We start from the raw sequence: 20,134 nt of genomic DNA, 5'->3' as shown, positions 1-20,134 counted from the left end.
AGCCATTTTGACTGGTGTGAGGTGGAATCTCAGGGTTGTTTTGATTTGCATTTCCCTGATGATTAAGGATGTTGAACATTTTTTTCAGGTGCTTCCCTGCCATTTGGTATTCCTCAGGTGAGAATTCTTTGTTCAGTTCTGAGCCCCAATTTTTAATGGGGTTATTTGATTTTCTGGAGTCTGCCTTCTTGAGTTCTTTATATATATTGGATATTAGTCCCCTATCTGATTTACGATAGGTAAAGATCCTTTCCCAATTTGTTGGTGATCTTTTTGTCTTATTGACGGTGTCTTTTGCTTGCAGAAGCTTTGCAGTTTCATGAGGTCCCACTTGTCGATTCTCGATCTTACAGCACAAGCCATTGCTATTCTATTCAGGAATCTTTTCCCTGTGCCCATATCTTCAAGGCTTTTCACCACTTTCTCCTCTATAAGTTTCAGTGTCTCTGGTTTTATGTGAAGTTCCTTGATCCACTTAGATTTGACCTTAGTACAAGCAGGTAGGAATGGATCAATTCGCATTGTTCTACATGATAACAACCAGTTGTGCCAGCACCATTTGTTGAAAATGCTGTCTTTCTTCAACTGGATGGTTTTAGCTCCCTTGTTGAAGATCAAGTGACCATATGTGTGTGGGTTCATTTCTGGGTCTTCAATTCTATTCCATTGGTCTATTTGTCTGTCACTATACCAGTAGCATGCAGTTTTTATCACAATTGCTGTGTAGTAAAGCTTTAGGTCAGGCATGGTGATTCCACCAGAGGTTCCTTTATCCTTGAGAATAGTTTTTGCTATCCTGGGTTTTATGTTATTCCAGATGAAGTTGCAGATTGCTCTTTATAATTCATTGAAGAATTGAGTTGGAATTTTGATGGGGATTGCATTGAATCTGTAGATTGCTTTTGGCAAGATAGCCATTTTTACAATGTTGATCCTGCCAATCCATGAGAATGGGAGAAATTTCCATCTTCTGAGATCTTCTTTAATTTCTTTCTTCGGAGACTTGAAGTTCTTACCATAGAGATCTTTCATTTCCTTAGTTAGAGTCATGCCAAGATACTTTATATTATTTGTGACTATTGAGAAGGGTGTTGTTTCCCTAATTTCTTTCTCAGCCTGTTTATTCTTTGTGTAGAGAAAGGCCATTGATTTGTTTGAGTTAATTTTATATACAGCTACTTCACCGAAGCTCTTGATCAGGTTTAGGAGTTCTCTGGTGGAATTTTTAGGGTCACTTATATATACTATCATATCATCTGCAAAAAGTGATATTTTGACTTCATCTTTTCCAATTTGTATCCCCTTGATCTCCTTTTGTTGTCAGATTGCTCTGGCTAGGACTTCAAGTACAATTTTGAATAGGTATGGGGAGAGTGGACAGCCTTGTCTAGTCCCTGATTTTAGTGGGATTGCTTCAGGGTTCTCACCATTTATTTTGATGTTGGCTACTGGTTTGCTGTAGATTGCTTTTATCATGGTTAGTTATGGGCCTTGAATTCTTGACCTTTCCAAGACTTTTAACATGAATGGGTGTTGGATCTTGTCCAATGCTTTTTCTGCATCTAACGAGATGATCAAGTGGTTTTTGTCTTTGAGTTTGTTTATATAATGAATTAAGTTGATGGATTTTTGTATATTAAACCATCCCTGCATCCCTGGTATAAAGACTACTTGGACAGGATGGATGATTGCTTTAATGTGTTCTTGTATTTGGTTAGCAAGAATTTTATTGAGTATTTTTGCATCAATATTCATAAGGGAAATTGGTCTGAATTTCTCTATCTTTGTTGGATCTTTCTGTGGTTTAGGTATCAGAGTAATTGTGGCTTCATAGAATGAGTTGGGTAGAGTTCCTTCTACTTCTATTTTGTGGAATAGTTTGTGCAGAACTGGAATTAGATCTTCTTTGAAGGTCTGGTAGAACTCTGCACTAAACCCACCTGGTCCTGGGCAATTTTTTGGCTGGGAGACTATTAATGACTGCTATTTCTTTAGGGGATATGGGAGTGTTTAGCTCCTTAACTTGATCCTGATTTAATTTTGGTATCTGGTATCTGTACAGAAATTTGTCCATTTTGTCCAGGTTTTCAAGTTTTGTTGAGTATAGGCTTTTGTAGAAGGATCTGATGGTGTTTTGGATTTCTTCAGGATCTGTTATGTCTCCCTTTTCATTTCTGATTTTGTTAATTAGGATGTTGTCTCTGTGCCCTCTAGTGTGTCTACCTAAGGGTTTATCTATCTTGTTGATTTTCTCAAAGAACTAACTCCTTGTTTGGTTAATTCTTTGAATAGTTCTTTTTGTTTCCACTTGGTTGATTTCACCTCGAGTTTGATTATTTCCTGACGTCTAGTCCTCTTGGGTGAATTTTCTTCCTTTTTTTCTAGAGCTTTTAGATATGTTGTCAAGCTGCTAGTGTGTGCTCTCTCTAGTTTCTTTTTGGAGGCACTCAGAACTATGAGTTTCCCTCTTAGAAATGCTTTCATTGTGTCCCGTAGGTTTGGGTAAGTTGTGGCTTCATTTTCATTAAACTGTAAAAAGTCTTTAATTTCTTTCTTTATTCCTTCCTTGACCAAGGTATCATTGAGAAGAGTGTTATTCAGTTTCCACGTAAATGTTGGCTTTCTATTATTTATGTTGTTATTGAAGATCAGCCTTAGTCCATGGTGGTCTGATAGGATGCATGGGACAATTTCAATATTTTTGTATCTGTTGAGGCCTGTTTTGTGACCAATTATATGGTCAATTTTGGAGAAGGTCCCGTAAGATGCTGAGAAGAAGGTATATCCTTTTGTTTTAGGATAAAATGTTCTGTAGATATCTGTTAAGTCCATTTGTTTCATAACTTCTGTTAGTTTCACTGTGTCCCTGTTTAGTTTCTGTTTCCAGGATCTGTCCATTGATGAAAGTGGTGTGTTGAAGTCTCCCACTATTATTTTTGAGGTGCAATGTGTGCTTTGAGCTTTACTAACATGTCTTTAATGAATGTGGCTGCCCTTACATTTGGGGCATAGATATTCAGATTTGTGAGTTCCTCTTGGAGGATTTTACCTTTGATGAGTATGAAGTGTCCCTCCTTATCTTTTTTGATAACTTTGGGTTGGAAGTCAATTTTATTCGATATCAGAATGGCTACTCCAGCTTGTTTCTTCAGATCATTTGCTTGGAAAATTGTTTCCAGCCTTTCATTCTGAGGTAGTGTCTGTCTTTTTCCCTGAGATGGGTTTCCTGTAAGCAGCAGAATGTTGGGTCCTGTTTCTGTAGCCAGTCTGTTAGTCTATGTCTTTTTATTGGGGAATTGAGTCCATTGATATTAAGAGATATTAAGGAAAAGTAATTGTTGCTTCCTTTTATTTTTGTTGTTAGAGTTGGCATTTTGTTCTTGTGGCAGTCTTCTTTTTGGTTCGTTGAGGGATTACTTTCTTGCTTTTTCTAGGGTGTGATTTCCTTTTTTGTATTGTTTTTTTTTGTTTGTTTGTTTGTTTGTTTTTTCTGTTATTATCCTTTGAAGGGCTGGATTAGGGGAAAGGTAATGTGTGAATTTGGTTTTGTCTTGGAATACTTTGGTTTCTCCATCCATGGTAATTGAGAATTTGGCCGGGTATAGTAACCTGGGCTGGCATTTGTGTTCTCTTAGTGTCTGTATAACATCTGTCCAGGCTCTTCTGGCTTTCATAGTCTCTGGTGAATAGTCTGGTGTAATTCTGGTAGGCCTTCCTTTTTATGTTACTTGACCTTTCTCCCTTACTACTTTTAATATTCTATCTTTATTTAGTGCAATTGTTGTTCTGATTATTATGTGTCAGGAGGAATTTCTTTTCTGGTCCAGTCTATTTGGAGTTCTGTAGGCTTCTTGTATGATCATGGGCATCTCTTTCTTTAGGATTGGGAAGTTTTCTTCTATTATTTTGTTGAAGATATTTTCTGGCCCTTTAAATTGAAAATCTTCATTCTCATCAACTCCTATTATCCATCGGTTTGGTCTTCTCATTGTGTCCTGTATTTCCTGGACGTTTTGAGTTAGGATCCTTTTGCATTTTGTATTTTCTTTGATTGTTGTGCCGATGTTCTCTATGGAATCTTCTGCACCTGAGTTTATCTCTTCCATCTCTTGTATTCTATTGCTGGTGCTTGCATCTATGGTTCCAGATTTCTTTCCTAGGGTTTCTATCTCCAGTGTTGCCTCACTTTGGGTTTTCTTTATTGTGTCTACTTCCCTTTTTAGGTCTAGTATGGTTTTGTTCATTTCCATCACCTGTTTGGATGTGTTTTCCTGTTTTTCTTTAAGGACTTCTACCAGTTTGGTTGTGTTTTCCTGTTTTTCTTTAAGAACTTCTACCAGTTTGTTTGTGTTTTTCTGTTTTTCTTTAAGGACTTGTAACTCTTTAGCAGTGCTCTCCTGTATTTCTTTAAATGAATTATGAAAGTCCTTCTTGATGTCCTCTAGCATCATCATGAGATATGCTTTTAAATCCGGATCTAGATTTTTGGCTGTGTTGGGGTGCCCAGGACTAGGTGGGGAGGGAGTGCTGTGTTCTGATGTTGGTGAGTGGTCTTGATTTCTGTTAGTAGGATTCTTACTTTGCCTTTCGCCATCTGGTAATCTCTGAAGCTAGCTGTTATAGATGTCCCTCATTAGAGCTTGTTCCTAAGGAGACTCTGTTAGCCTCCAACAGCAGACCTGGGAGGCTGGCTCTCTCCTTAGTTTCAGTGGTCAGAATATTCTCTGCAGGCAAGCTCTATTCTTGCAGGGAAGGTGCCCAGATATCTGGTGTTCGAACCTGCCTCCTGGCAGCAGTTGTGTTCCAATCACCAGAAGTCTTAGGATCCTGTGGAGAGTCCTGTGCGGGTCCTTGCAGGTGTCCAGAGACTCCACTGGCAAGGCACCTGAGTGCTTGAGTGGACCGGAAGGGACTTGTGCCCCACCTCAGGCCGGGCTGCCTGCTTCCCTAGTTAATGCAGTCTCAGGTCCCGCTCAATTGGATTGGAGCAGAAGCTGTATTCCACTCACCAAAGGTCTTAGGATCCCGTGGGGAATCCTGTGCGGGTCCTTGCAGGTGTCTGGAGACTCCTCTGGCAAGGCACCCCGATACTCGAATCTCATCTTGAGTTCTTACACAGAAGTTAAATACTCTGCCTGAAGCCTGATGTTGAGTGGATTTCACAGGTGGCTCCTTGGCCTATCACTCCAAGGCACAACACCTCTACCCTCTTATAATATTGTTTCTCTCAATGGTTTTAAAGAAATTTATACTTAAGATGCTTCCTAATTCACTCCGTAGGAAGAAAATCATTAGATGAACACAGTAATAAAATTAATTCATCCTGTTATAGTTTTAGATTTCTCTAGTTTATGCTTGTAGTAAAAAAGAAAAACTGTGAGTACTGGATATCTTGTAAAACACACTGAGGGGGGCTTGCTGACACATAAATCTTATCACAAATGCTGACAATATATAGTAAAAGAAGCAGGGAATCACAAGAAGAATTGAAGAGCAGAATGAAGTAATTGCTGATGTAATCTTACCGGTACAAGGAAAGGCTACTTGGAAGCAATGTTTTGGTTGTGTTAAAGATTAGTTGTCCTAGGAGTAATAGACTGAAGACATTCTAGGCAAGAGGGATGCCATGAGCAACTCATTGTGTTACGAAACTCTCACATGTATGTGGACATTCATACGAGTTTCAACTGATGATTTTATTTGTATATATTTGACATATTGCCGGGTAGTATCCTGTATATATGTAACTTCCAGTTATTGCCACTTCATGCTAACAATACCTTTACATGCATACAGTATTTTTTCCTAAAGATAATATACTCAGAAATTTTCCTTAGAACATATAGCTTTTGAGAAATTAAGTAAGTTTGGCTTCAAATACCTACTATTTTGAGCAGAGATCCTGGTCTAGTGGTAATGTCTACAAGTTTGGTATTTAGTAATTAGGGGATCTTTATTTCCATTTTTGAAAAATTAAGATTTGATTAATTGATTGATTTAGGTGATTCATTTTAATAAATCAGTGTATACTGAGAATATATAAGCATCTATTTTTAAGAGCAGAATACAGTATAAATCTAAGGCAAAAAAATGTCTAACAGAATCATCGCAATACATTTCCTTCATCATGTCTCCTCGCTCAGCAAGGGACAGCTGCTCAAACTGTCTTCTCAGAGATCTGAGAATTTTGTGAATGTTGTAAATACATGCAATTAAATTTGAGGTGCTTTATAACACTTCACTAAAATTAAACTTGCTAGCCTAGGCATTACTTCTCCAAGGCAAAAGGAACTTCTTTTCTCTTGTTGACACACACATGTCTACACCAAATACAGACCGCTAAGAAAAGGTTGACAGTTCTTTGCTGACATTTCAAGACTACAAATGTCATTGCGAACATTCCGAGGCATTAGATATTACTCATTTTCCTTGGTTTGCCTTCAATATTTTTCTGCTAAATATTTTTCTTTCCTTGCTGAAATATTCTCCCAGTCTCTGATAATTAGAAGTTGATTAATAAAACTTATATACTTCATTTGGGTGATTGGTTTTCTTGACTGCTGGCATGGATGCTTTCCTTAACTAGTGGGTGACAGTGTTTTTAACAGAGGGCACTTTAATCACTCTGTCCTTGAGATCTGATCAGAGTGATAGGGAGTTGGAAGACAAGTACTGGGGGTGAGGAAAGGTAGCAAGTATTTCTAAATGAAAAATAATGAAATACTGAAATGAAAAAATGTCACTAGACTATGACATGAAAACTGAGAAATATTTTATAAGTCATTATAAAAACATAACTCACTTTTAATGGTATAAAAGATAGTTTAACCTCACTTGGGTTATTTGGTTCGTTAACCTTCTTGAGGTCTGTGGATTGTATCGTGGATATCCTGTGCTTTTTTTTTTTTTTTTTTTTTTTTTTTTTTTTTTTTTAACTAATATACACTTAATTGTGAATATATACCATGCATGTCCTTTTGGGATCTGAGATACCTCACTCAGGATATTTAACCCTTGAGAAACTTGAGGCCTGGTGTGGTGTGAAGATATCCTCTAGGAGACTGGTGTGAAAGAATGAGATGAGGAATTTTCAGAGGACAGAACAGGAAGGCGATGATGATTGGACTGTAAAAGGAAAAAAGATTAAAGATAAAAGAAGAGATGGATAATTTAGTCTGGAGCCAAATATGAATGGTGTTCTCTTAGAATACAGATCTATATAATTTCAAATTACACGTTCTAACATGATAACAGTTACATTATTTTTCTTTAATATTAATTTTGTTTTTCTTTTTAAAATTTTTATATAATGTTTATTTACAGTCCATATTTTATTCCCCTCCCTCTGACTGTTCAAAATCTCTTGTAACTCCTCCCCTACCCTCATATCCATGAGGATGTCCACACTTCCCCACCGTCCACCCCATCAGATCTCCCCACTCCACTCCTTGTGGCTTCCAATCTCTTGAGGGTTAGGTGCATTTTCTCTGACTGAGTCCAGGCTTAGAAGTCCTCTGCTATATATGTTTTGGAGGCTTCATATTAACTGGTTTATGCTGAATGGTTGTTATAAGGATGTCCTCATTCTTTTTTTCTTTAAGGCATTTTTAATAGATATTTTCTTCATTTACATTTTAAATGTTATCCCCAAAGTTCCCTATACCCTCCCTCCATCCTGCACCCCAACCCACCCACTCCCTCTTCCTGTCCCTGGCATTCCCCTGTACTGGGGCATATGATCTTTGCAACACCAAGGGCCTCTCCTCCCATTGATGGCCAACTAGCTGGGTAGTATTCCACTGTGTAAATGAACCACATTTACTGTATCCACTCTTTTTTCGTGGGACATCTGGGTTGTTTCCAACTTCTGGCTATCACAAATAAGGCCACTATGAACATAGTGAAACATGTGCCCCTGTGGCATGGTGGGGCATCTTTGGGGTATATGCCCAAGTATAGTATATCTGGGTCTTCAGGTAGATCTAATAATTTTCTGAGGAACCTCCAGATTAATTTCCAGAGAGGTTGTACCAGCTTTCAATCCTATCAGCAATGGAGGAATGTTTCTCTTTCTCCACATCCTCTCCAACATGTGTTGTCTCCTGAGGTTTTGATCTTAGCCATTCTGATTGGTGTGAAATGAAGTCTCAGTGACGTTTTGATGTGCACTTCTATGTTTACTAAGGACTTTGAACATTTCTTTAAGTGCTTCTCAGCCATCTGAGATTCCTCTGTTTAGAATTCTCTACACTGCGTTCTTGATTGAGTTGTTTGTTTTTTGGTGGTTAGCTTCTTCAGTTCTTTATATATTTTGGATATTGGCCCTCTATTGGATGTGGGGTTAGTGAAGTTTTTTCCTAATCCTTCAGTTGCTGATTTGTCCTATTGACTGTTTTTTTTTTGTTTTTTTTTTTGTTTGTTTGTTTTTTTTTTTCCTTACAGAAGCTTTCCAGTTTCAGGAGGTCCCATTTATCAATTCTAATCTTAGAGCATGAACCATTGGAGTTCAAAAATATTTGTATTAATTCTTTCTGAGTGCCATACAATTTATTTTGAATATTTTCACCACTCTGCCTTAAGCCACTTATGACCATACCCTCTAGCCTCATGTCCCTTCCCATACTACTTTGAGCTCTTCATTTCTTTAAAAGCAAATTAAATTCAGTTTTTATTGTCCATGTGGTATTTGGAGTAGAGCTTTCTCTGGTGTATGGGTGACCTGCTCAGATTCCTATCATCAATTAAAACTAACTCTCCCTTTCCCTGAAACAATAACTTCCTAACTAATGACAGGATTATATGCCCATGTCCTACCTGTATGCTGGGATTTTGTCTGGGTTGAGGAAATAATGATATGTATTTCTCATTGAGTTCTGAGAATTTTAGAATCAATTATATTCTACACATTGACCAGTTGAAAGTGTCTGTGTTTATCATGATTTACCACAAACAGAAACTTCTTTAATGAGGGTGCTATGATCTAAAGCTATAGTAATTAGGTGTTAGGAGATATTTTAATACTTATGTACATTTAATAGAACATCCCTTGTGATTCTGACATATATAGCCACAGGCTATACCCCCCCCCCTTAATACTGCTAAGTATGTGTTCTGTCTCATAGTCTAGAACTTAGGTTCAATCTATGTCATTCTTTCCAAACACATTTTGAGATATATTGCAAGATTTAGATTTATTTATATATAAGGTCCAGCTTTTGAAGTAAAAAAAAAAAAAGTAAAAACAATCTTTTTCCTACCAAAATGCATAGCATCCTTCAGAAAACCAGTTTGCATTATAAATTATCACTATATCTTGTGAATTTATTAAGATGTGGATTCTGAATTTTCAAAGCACTTACTATGTATACAAGGCCTAGATAAATATCTGAGTAAGGAAGGGATTCTATTTTCATTAAATGAAGACAGTCATAAAGAAACGAATATAGGAACTGAAATGAACACTGTTATATGGGTCTGCTTAGGACTATATGTTTATTTGTGTTAATGTGCAACTATATAGATTCAAAATTGCATATGCATTAATGCTTTTTCTGAAAGATGGCCGAGATTATAGTTTGATTGATGTCTTAGGAGCCCAAAATAATGGTTTTATAAAGACTACTTTCCAATATGGGGTACCAGATATTCCCTGGAAAACTGACTGATTGTAGAGGTGTAACAGACTAACTTTAATTGGCTTTGTAAGATGCTGTAAAGCCTCAAAAATCTTCAGAAGGAATATAGAAAGACAGTATACACACACACACACACACACACACACACACACACACACACACACAAATAATGCAGTAATAAAATGAACATCAATAATACTTATTATAACCAAATAAAGCATAATATCCCCAAGCTGTGATGACATTGAATACATTTTTTTGTTTGTTTGTTTTTTGTTTTTGTTTTTGTTTTGTTTTGTTTTTTGAATTTTTGAGACAGGGTTTCTCTGTGTAGCCCTGGCTGTCCTGGAACTCACTTTGTAGACCAGGCTGGCCTCAAACTCAGAAATCTGCCTGCCTCTGCCTCCCAAGTGCTGGGATTAAAGGCATGTGCTACCAAGCCCGGCTGAATACAGTTTCTTGAATTATGTTAAACTGTGTGAGTTTTATACTTTACATGTTATCACATCACACATTTCTGATAATTGCTTTCCTGACCCGTCATCCCAGATCAAGGAGGTTTTCTAACATGATCTATGGTGTTTTCACTATACATACAACTTCTTTCATATGGAAAACAAATACATTTAATATTTCTCAAATCTATGGAAAAGAAGTGGTGTTATACTTTTGTTTGTTTTATAACTGCTCGCTCCTTCCTTCCCTTAGGTCATTCCATATAGTCAGCCTCACAGCAATCCCATGTTTTGTTTTGTTTTTTTAAATCCTTTTCTTTTTGTTTACTTTTTAATTTTTTATTTAATCTTTTTTATACAGTCCAGATTTTATCCATCCTGTTCCACCCTCTGACTGTTCCATATCCCATACCTCCTCCCTCTATCTCTATGAGGATGTCCCCACCCTCCAAACTCCACCCCAACACACAAGACCTACCAACACCCTGGCACATCCTGTCTCTTGAGGATCAGATGCATCTTCCCTGACTGAGTTCATATCTGTCAGTCCTCTACTGTATATGTCTTGGGAGCTTCATATCACTTGGTGTATGCTGTCTTGTTGGTAGCCCACTGTCTGAGAGATCTTGGGGTCCAGATTTTTCCATCCTTAAGCTCTCAAGTGTTTGGGTTACAGGTTTGAATCACAACCCAGGAATAATTATTTCTTTAAATTAAATGTCTCTTGATTGACTGAGACAAAGCAGGAGACTTAGATTTTGTGTGCTCATATTTTCTGTACATGCTCTCATACAATTCTAGAACCATCCAAGACTTGTTTTATGTAAAACATAATAAAGAACAAAGTCATTGCTTAAAGTGTTTTGGATGAAACTTGCTTCATTTCCCTAAATCATTCTCCTAGATCTCAAATATGTAACAGTTATCTCTCTAATGACACAACTTCATGAAGAATATGATTATTTTTATTCATCCTATTAAAAGATCATATAATTATGAAATTAAAAGTCGTGAATTTTCCCAGAGACTCAGAAAATTTGTGTGGCTAATCCTCTGAAGCCTCAATACAAATCTACCATATAAACTAGATACACCATGCCTCGGTCTATGCCCAGATTAGTCTGCATCCTAGTTCACATATACTTGCTTAGAAACTTTGTTGCTGCTTTCTTCATAAGATAGATGAAGTAGAAATAACCTAAACGTCCTTCAACTGATAAACAGTTAATGAACAAATAATACATACATACAAAGATTATATTCAACTTAAAAAATAAAAAAAATTAAGCACATTTTCTCATTTATCTGTGGTTTTCATCTTTAGTTGTTAGTACATACCTGGAATAACTGCAGAAGTCAGGAAAATTAATAAGGATAATTTCAAGGAAGCAATAGAAAGGTGAGTATAAGGTGAAAAATGAGTTGAACAAGGAAATAGTTATATTATTATGACAAAGAGAATATTTTATACTGTGTGGATTTGTTCCTTCATTTCTCATTCCATCTGGATGAAGTGATATAAAATCAATCTCAAATATTATAGTAAATGATAACTAAGCCTTTCAAATTGCAATCTACTTAGCAGGAATATTTTATCATTCTTGTGTAAGACAATATGAGGCATTTTTTAAATAAAAAGTCTCCAAATAAAGTTTTAGAAATTGAAATTTCCAGGTTTACTCCATTTTGAACATCTTTATTAGGATGCTTTACATAAAGGAATGAGCTAAACATAAGACATGGACATTCCAAAGATATCTGGTTATTTCTTCTGGGAAGCTTATATCAGGGAGGCATTGCACAAGAATATGAAGAAAGCACAAATGGTTTAATTACCACTAAAGTCAAGTCAAATCTCCTTGAGAATTCTGAGCTAGGCTATTAAAGGTTGTACTATATGGCTTTGTGTGTGAACTTGACACAAGCTGGAGTTATCACAGAGAAGGGAGCTTCAGGTGAGGAAATGCCTCCATGAGATCCAGCTGTAAGGCATTTTCTCAATTAGTTATGAATCTGAGAGGGTCCATTGTGGGTGGAGCCATCCCTGGGCTGGTAGTTTTGGGTTCTATAAGAGAGCAAGCTGAGCAAGCCAGGGAAGCAAGCCAGTAAGAAACATCCCGCAGTGGCTTCTGCATCAGCTCCTGTTTCCAGACCTGCTTGAGTTCCAGTCCTGACTTCCTTTAGGGATGGCCAACAATGTGGAAATTTAAGCTGAATAAACCTTTTCCTCCTCAACTTGATTCTTGGTCATCGTGTTTGTGCAGGAATAGAAACCCTGAATAAGACACAGGACGATTCATGTAGATGAAAATGAAATAGCTTTCAAGCTGAGTGATTTTTATTTTTTGTAATAGTAATTTTTATTTGTGACTTAAATGGAAAGTGTAATTCCGTGATTGTTAATATAACTCAACACAAAATAATCACAACTGCCATTTATAAAGCAATATGAATTAAAAAAAAGTGTTTGAGTGTGTGAGTGTGTTTGTGTGTGTGTGTGTGTGTGTGTGTGTGTATACATATATACATACATGCATCTCTTTCATATCATAGCTCACTGGCTCCTAGGCAAATTCATCTGGGAAAAGAATGGAAACATGGGTCAGTTTCTCATCTTCCTCCTGCTGAGCCTATCTTAGCACAAAGCTTCCTTTTGAAGACAGAGCAAGCTTTGTGCTTGATTCTTCTCTGCAGAAAAAAGAGCCAAAACAACAAAGTCAATAGATCATGTGTGTAGATGTCACTATGCAGAGCCCCCATAACTGCTGTCATATTTGAATGGAATCTCTAAACCTTTTACTCTTTCAAATAAGACTACTTTTTTGTCTTCTGCTCATTATCTGAAGCTTAAAAGACTTTTTATTTTTTTCTAAATGAAACAATAATTAGATAATTTTGAATTTTTATGGAGTGCAGGGAAATAAACAACAACAATATTTTAATGTATCTGGAGCTTTAGAAGACCAAATTCCAAGTTATTTCACACCTGAAAAGTTTTTAGCAGAATTTCATACCTTTTCTTTATTTAATATGTCAAGTCAAATGTCCAACCTGGCCCTATTAAAAAAAAAGATTACACATGCATTTCTTCTCTGATAATAGTTGTATCAAGGTATATAATATGTACTTTTCTCAGAACTTCACACATCTAATGAATACATTTAAATTCTCTGAAGCTAAAATCAATCAACTTGTCATAGTCCTATTATTTATGAATATTGAACTTAACTATCATACATCCCCTACCTCTTGAGTCATTCTCATACATATGTGTCTCAGGTATTAGGCCAAAAACATGTGGCTTGGCAGGTCATAGTCTATGGTAAGAGCGTACTATTGTTTTTCTGCTAAATGGGGATAGTATTCAATGTACTCTAAGTCATTGTTATACACATAGGTCAACACATCTTATAAACCTTCTCAAAGAAGCTACTTTTAAAGTATATGTTAAATTTACACAGAGAAGCTAAACCAATCAAAGCACAGAGAATTAGAGACTATGCAATACATATTCCTTCCTAGAAATTACTGACAGCTCATTATGGAAACAGAATTGATATGCAAAGTATAAGAGTTAGAAGCAGTGGATGTTAACAACTAAATAGAATTTTTTATATGCAGTAAAGATTGGTTGACTATATTAACTCAGAGTAGTTGAGACAGTATCACAAGAATTTCACAAACACAATCCAGATAAATGTTCAGCATATTGAATGGATCTGGGCACAAAATCTCTCCCATATCTGAAGATCCATTGGCAATTGAATGCTCGTGGAAGAAAAGTCAGATTTGTTTAAGGGTGTTGCTTCAAGTAGATTGTGCAAGCTCCAATACAAGGTCCTGCATTCAAGAGTAAATGAATGGAATAAATGAATCCACTGTGTTAGAAGAACAACCTAAAATCCAAAAAAAAAAAACAAAACATCATAAACATTGGTATGGAAGCAGAATATGGAACTGGGAAGAATAAGGAGAGAGGTGTGAATATAGTTCAGATGTACTGCATGGAATTCTCAAAGAATAAAGAAGTGATTTAATTAAAAAATAGTTTTGAGTTTCAATGAATATATCTAAAATTTTAGTTTGTTCTTTGTTTGCTTGCTTGCTTGCTTGCTCCCTTTTCCAAGAAAATCATCATTATTGGAAACACACCAGATGACAACTTGAGCAGGCCTTGGAAACTGCTTCTAATACAAGCATTCACTGGGAGGTCATCTGCCTAACAGCCCAGGCAAACAGGTAAGCCAGCTGAATAGCCTCACCATTCTCTCCTATTCTCCAAATACAATTACCTAGTCTCATCCATAATTCTACAATAAAACACCAACTGCAGCCTTCTATCCCACCTTCCCATATCTCCTATGGATTCCACAGACCATCTTTTTTTTTTTTTTAAATTCCCTCCCTGCTTTTGACTTTATCACAGACACAGACTCCAGCAGAAAGTATTCACTAACCTACAGGCCACTCCCTGGTAGGCTGCCTACAGTTCTTCGCTGAACCCTTTGTTCTTCAGATATAATCCTGCAGTCTCAGCCCCAGATGTAGAGCAGAAGACTGTAGCAGGCTTTTTTGTACTTGCAAACTGATCTCCTGTGGACCTCACAGTTATTCCCCTTATAACCTTCATTCTTTTCTTTCTCCAATACAAGATCCCCCCATTCAAGGGTAAAGGATTGGAACAAACTTATCCACTCTGTTAGAAGATCAACCTAAAACCAAAAAATAAAAAATAAAAAATCATAAACATTGGTATGGAAGCAGAATATGGATATGGGAAGAATTTGGAGAGTGGTGTGAATATGGCTCAGATGTACTCTATGGCATTGTTTTATGCTAGCCTGAAAACTCAACAGGTTTAACAGTAAAACCTAGTGCAACTGCTACCAGGACAACAAGTAGGCTGATGACAAATCCACGCCTCTTCTTCTGCTCCTCGGATTCATTTCCCACAGTCTTATTCCCAGCTTTGTAGAAAATCTGCTATGGTTTCATTTTCCTTTCTAATTCCACACCTAATGGATAACAAAGAACATCTCCAAACTTCTTTCTAAGTCATCTCATTATCCCAGTCTCCAATACCAGCATGGAATGTTGGGAATATTCCAGCTGAGAAAGTTAGGAAAATAGGTCCATAGACAATTTCTAGCCAGGTAGCGCTTAACAACTATGCTTTTCTAAAGTCCAAGAAAGAAGCATAAATGAATTAACAATACACTCACACAGTATAGACCAAAGCAGACAATATCATTCAAACATGTGATCATCTCAATGCCAGACACGTAGACATTAGTATAAAAGCAAAATCAACAAAAGCCAGGAAAATGTGTCCCATGGTTTCCAGGAACCGTACCACAATGGGCAATGAATATTCTAACACAACTAAAGCCCAAGGAAATACCTAAAATATTAGTTTTGTAAAGATGATAGGAGCTCTTGAAGAGGAAATGACTAAATCACCTGAAGTAATTGAACACTTAATAAGCAGTGCAATGGATAAATCCATTCAAAAATTCAGGAAGATGAAAAAAGTGCAAGCAAATGAATAAAACTGTTAAAGTGCTAAACTTATAAGTAGAATTGTTGAAAACAAACAAACAAAAAACTGAATGAATTATGGAAATGAAAAATTTTGAAATTTGAATAGGAAATACAGAGGTGAACTTCACAAACAGAATAGAAAAAAATGGAGGAAATAATTTCAAGCATTGAAGATATGATAGAAAAGATGCATATACAAGTCAAAGAAAAATGTTAAATCTAAAAATTCCTTGGAAGAAATCATCCAGAATCCTGGGACACTATAAAATTCTAAATGTACAAATAATAGGAATAAAAGAAGAAGGTGAAGAAACCCAGCTCAAAGATCCAAAAATTATTTTCAACAAAATAATAGAAGAAAAAATTTAACCTAATCAAGGAAATGTATATAAAGGTACAAGAAGCATACAAAACTCCAAATAGATTTGACCAGAAAAGAAAATTTCTTTAGCACATAATAATATAATCATTAAATTTATAGAACAAAAATAATATTAAAAGTTGCATGGGAAAAAAATAAGTAACATATAAAGACAGACCTAATGGAATTACTGAATACTCAATGGAGACTCTAAAAATGGGAAGGGCCTGAGATATATACATATATATTAAGTTTGTGTGTGTGTGTGTGTGTGTGTATTGCAAATTCAAAGAGACCAAAGATGCCAGCCCAGGCTACTATACACAGGAAAACTCTTAATCACCATAGATTGGGGAAAACCAGCCCTACTGAGAGTGTTAGAATGAAAATGCTAACCAAAGGAGGTCAAGTATATACATGAGACCAAAGAAAATTAATAGTCTCTGCAGGGTACCAAACGAGAAACATAAACACCAAATGAGACAAAATACCTTGGGTCTCCAATCTGTGGTCCCTGCAAAATTTGCTAAAGCAAGAGTGTCACACGCCTTGTGGACTTAACTAACCAAGTCTGATTTGACTTAAAGTATATTCTATAAAAAAAGGAACCCACACCTGACACTGCTTCAGTGACTGAGAACCATAGACTAGATAGCCCAGGGAACTAAGGAAAAAAACAAAACAAAACAAAACAAAACAAAACAAAACAAAACAAACAAACAACCAAAAAAACCTATTGGTTTTAATCAAACAAAGAAGTAACTTGAATGTGATTCCTAATAATGTTCTGCTATGCTCATAAATCAGGACTTTATTTATCCACTGTCAGATAAACTTCCTCCTGCAGAAGATAGGAAAATATGTAGAGATCCATACACAGACATTATACAGAAAGACAAAGCCTGAAACATATACCCTTGAACTCATTGGTACATGATACAAGTTCCTGAACAGAACACCAATGGCTCAGGGTCTAAGATCAACAATTGATAAATGTGTCCTCATGAAACCGCAAAGCTTTTGTAAAGCAAAGGACACAGACAATAGGACAAATTGGCATTCCACAGATTGGGAAAGGATCTTGACCAATCCTATATCTGACAGAGGTCCAATATTCAAAATTTACAAAGAACTCCAAAAGTTAGACACCCACAACCCAAATAACCCAATTAAAAACTGGAGTATAGTAGTCTCAATTAACCTGGACCCCTGAAATCTCTCAGACACTGAGCAACTAACTAGGCATCATATGCCAGCTGATAAGAGATCCCCAAAACATACAGCAGAGGGCTGCCTGGTCTAGCCTCAGTGAGAGAAGATGGATCTAAGCCTGGAAAGAACTGAAGCTGCAGGGAGTAGGCTGGTCTGGTGGTGTAGGGATGGGTGTGTGGATATACTCTTGGGAGTAGGAGGAATGGGATGAAGAACTGTTGGAAGGTGGATCAGGAGGGGGTTAAAAACTGAACTGTAAATGAAAAGGGGAAGATGAAGAAGAAGAAGAGGAAGAACAGGAAGAAGAAGAGGAAGAACAGGAAGAAGAAGAAGAAGAAGAAGAAGAAGAAGAAGAAGAAGAAGAAGAAGAAGAAGAAGAAGAAGAAGAAGAAGGAGGAGGAGGAGGAGGAGGAGGAGGAGGAGGAGGAGGAGGAGGAGGAGGAGGAGGAGGAGACAAAATGTTTAAAAAATGGAGTAGAGAACTAAACAGAATGCTCAACAGAGGAATTTTGAATGTCTAAGAAGCACTTAAAGAAAAGTTCAAAGTCCTTAGTCATCTGGGAAATTCAAATCAAAACAACTATGGGGTTCCATCTTACACACTTCAGAACGATTAAAATCAAAATCTCAAGAAATTGCACATGCTGGAGAGGATGTAGAGCAAGGGGGACACTCCTCCATTGCGGGTGGGAGTGCAAACTTGAACAATCACTTTGAAAATCAACTTCTAGTTTCTCAGAAAACTGGGAATAGTTCTACCTCAAGACACAGGTATATCATTCCTGGACATATACACAAAAAAGGCTCCAACATCTCACAACGACACTTCCTCAACTATGTTCGTACCAGCTTTATTTGTAATAGCCAGAGCAAAGACGGTACACAGGCTGGACTGCCATATAAAGCAGATGTGCAGGTTTATCTTCATGTGGGTCCTGAACAACTGGAATGGGGGCTATATCAAAAGCTGTTGCCCGTATGTGGGATATGTTCTACTAGCTGGGCTGCTTTATCAGGCCTCAGTGGGAAAGGAAATACATAGCCTTTCAGAGACTTGAAATGCCAAGGTGGGAGGTATACTCAGGCAGAGTCCACCTGCTCAGAGAAGAAGGTGAGTGAGATGGATGGGAGAAATTGATTGGTAAAGAAGGCACTGAATGGGATGTAAAGTGAATATGTAAAAAAATAATAATAATAAAATTTAAAATTATTGTGCACTTTTTCCTGTCTCATTTCAAACAGTTGGTGTGAGGTCTAAAGAAATACCCATGGGGATTTTAATGTCATGGGAGTTATGACTTAAACTTGTATTTAAAAATATGTGTGTTTGTGTCTCTATGAGCCCATGCTAGCAGAGTATATTTTAGTGTACACATGTATTGAGATATTCCTGAAGTTGTGTTTCCTTGTTTGCATGAGTGTGTACATAACAATTTAATATCAAAATGTCCTATAGTTAAACAAAGTCTCTTCCTATATCTAGATTTTGCAATTTGAAGTAGACAAGCTGGGCAAGAAGCTCCAAATATCTATTTAAACAAACATGCCCAGCATGGGATTGCAGGTTGGTGTCAATATTCTGGGCATTTTCTGTTGGTTCAAAGGACCCAAACTCTGTTGCTCAAGCTTGTACAATAAACACTATCTCCTCTGCTCTGCTTTTATAACTAAGAATATTGTGGGAAATAAGAATATTGTGTACATACTGTGTGTCATATCATACAGTATGAATCAAGACTAACTGGTCCTGCCTTTATCCCACTCTCTGAAATAAAATAGGAATTTTTTTTGTTTTTAAATGAAAAGAGAAACAAAAGAAATGCAGTCTGCATGTCCCTTTCCTAAATCCTTCAAGATTAACCTATCGATATTTATTATTCTCATCTTTATTTCAGTTTAACTATGAAAAACATTGTTGACATTGATATTTGTATATTTGTGATTTTAATTTTTTACTAATTTATGAGACAGCCCACAGGTTCATTTTGTTGCATATTATCTCTTTTAAAAGTATTATTCATATCATTACCTAACACACAGTTATTACTTGAATTGTCTTCATGACCCACAACGTTCAAACTACAGATGTTGGATGTTCCAGCTAAAGACCCTTATGCAGCTGCAGAGACTACTTGGCTGCCCTTGGAGACATAGACTATGTGTCATTTCCATAGCACAAAAGTAGATACAGGGTGCAGCTCTGAAATCATGCAGCTTTTCACTTGAACATAAGTTTCTTCAATAAGAAACAGTCTTCTGCAATGACTGGGAAAATATTCTGCCTGGGAATGCATGAAGTATAAACACACAGTGCAAATGTAACACAATGTGCTTAAAGGAGCTCTTATTAATGGAGGGAGCAGAGAATGTTTTCGTTACTAAATCAGCAGACAGTGCATGTTAGTTATAGCCACTGGTGCTGATGCTGTCTATTAGATGATAAGCCTCTACATCCTGAAAGGCATATCTGTCTATCAGAGGATAAGGCTACACTAATCCTCCCTGTAGGATTGGAAATGGAATTGAAAGGGTTCTCTGGGGGAATGTGCCCTATTGGTTCAAAGCACAGATTTCACAAAATCCTTTTACTGCCAAGTAGGACTGATTATTTTCAAATGTGGAAGATAGGATAGACATAAGCTATCCTTCCCTGTCCTTTACCACAATAATATATACTTTCCACAAGATTTTCTCTCAGTGTCTAAAAATATCCAGTTATCTTGTAGGTTGTTGGTATTTTGCCGTATGAATAAGCACTTAAAATGTTAAAAGATATTTTTCATCGGTGTTATGAAAATCTATAAAGTTATTAAGGGATAATCACTTAACAAAAATAAGCATTTCTTGTATGTTTAATCTTCACAGTGATCAAAATTAAAGGATTAAGGCTCATATTGTGAGAGACTTAAAGAACTAGGATGACTTACTAA

This window comes from Mus caroli, unplaced genomic scaffold (genome assembly GCF_978045245.1).
Source record: "Mus caroli unplaced genomic scaffold, Mus_caroli_1 scaffold_2, whole genome shotgun sequence".
NCBI lineage: Eukaryota > Metazoa > Chordata > Mammalia > Rodentia > Muridae > Mus > Mus caroli.
This window is presented reverse-complemented; position numbering follows the sequence as displayed.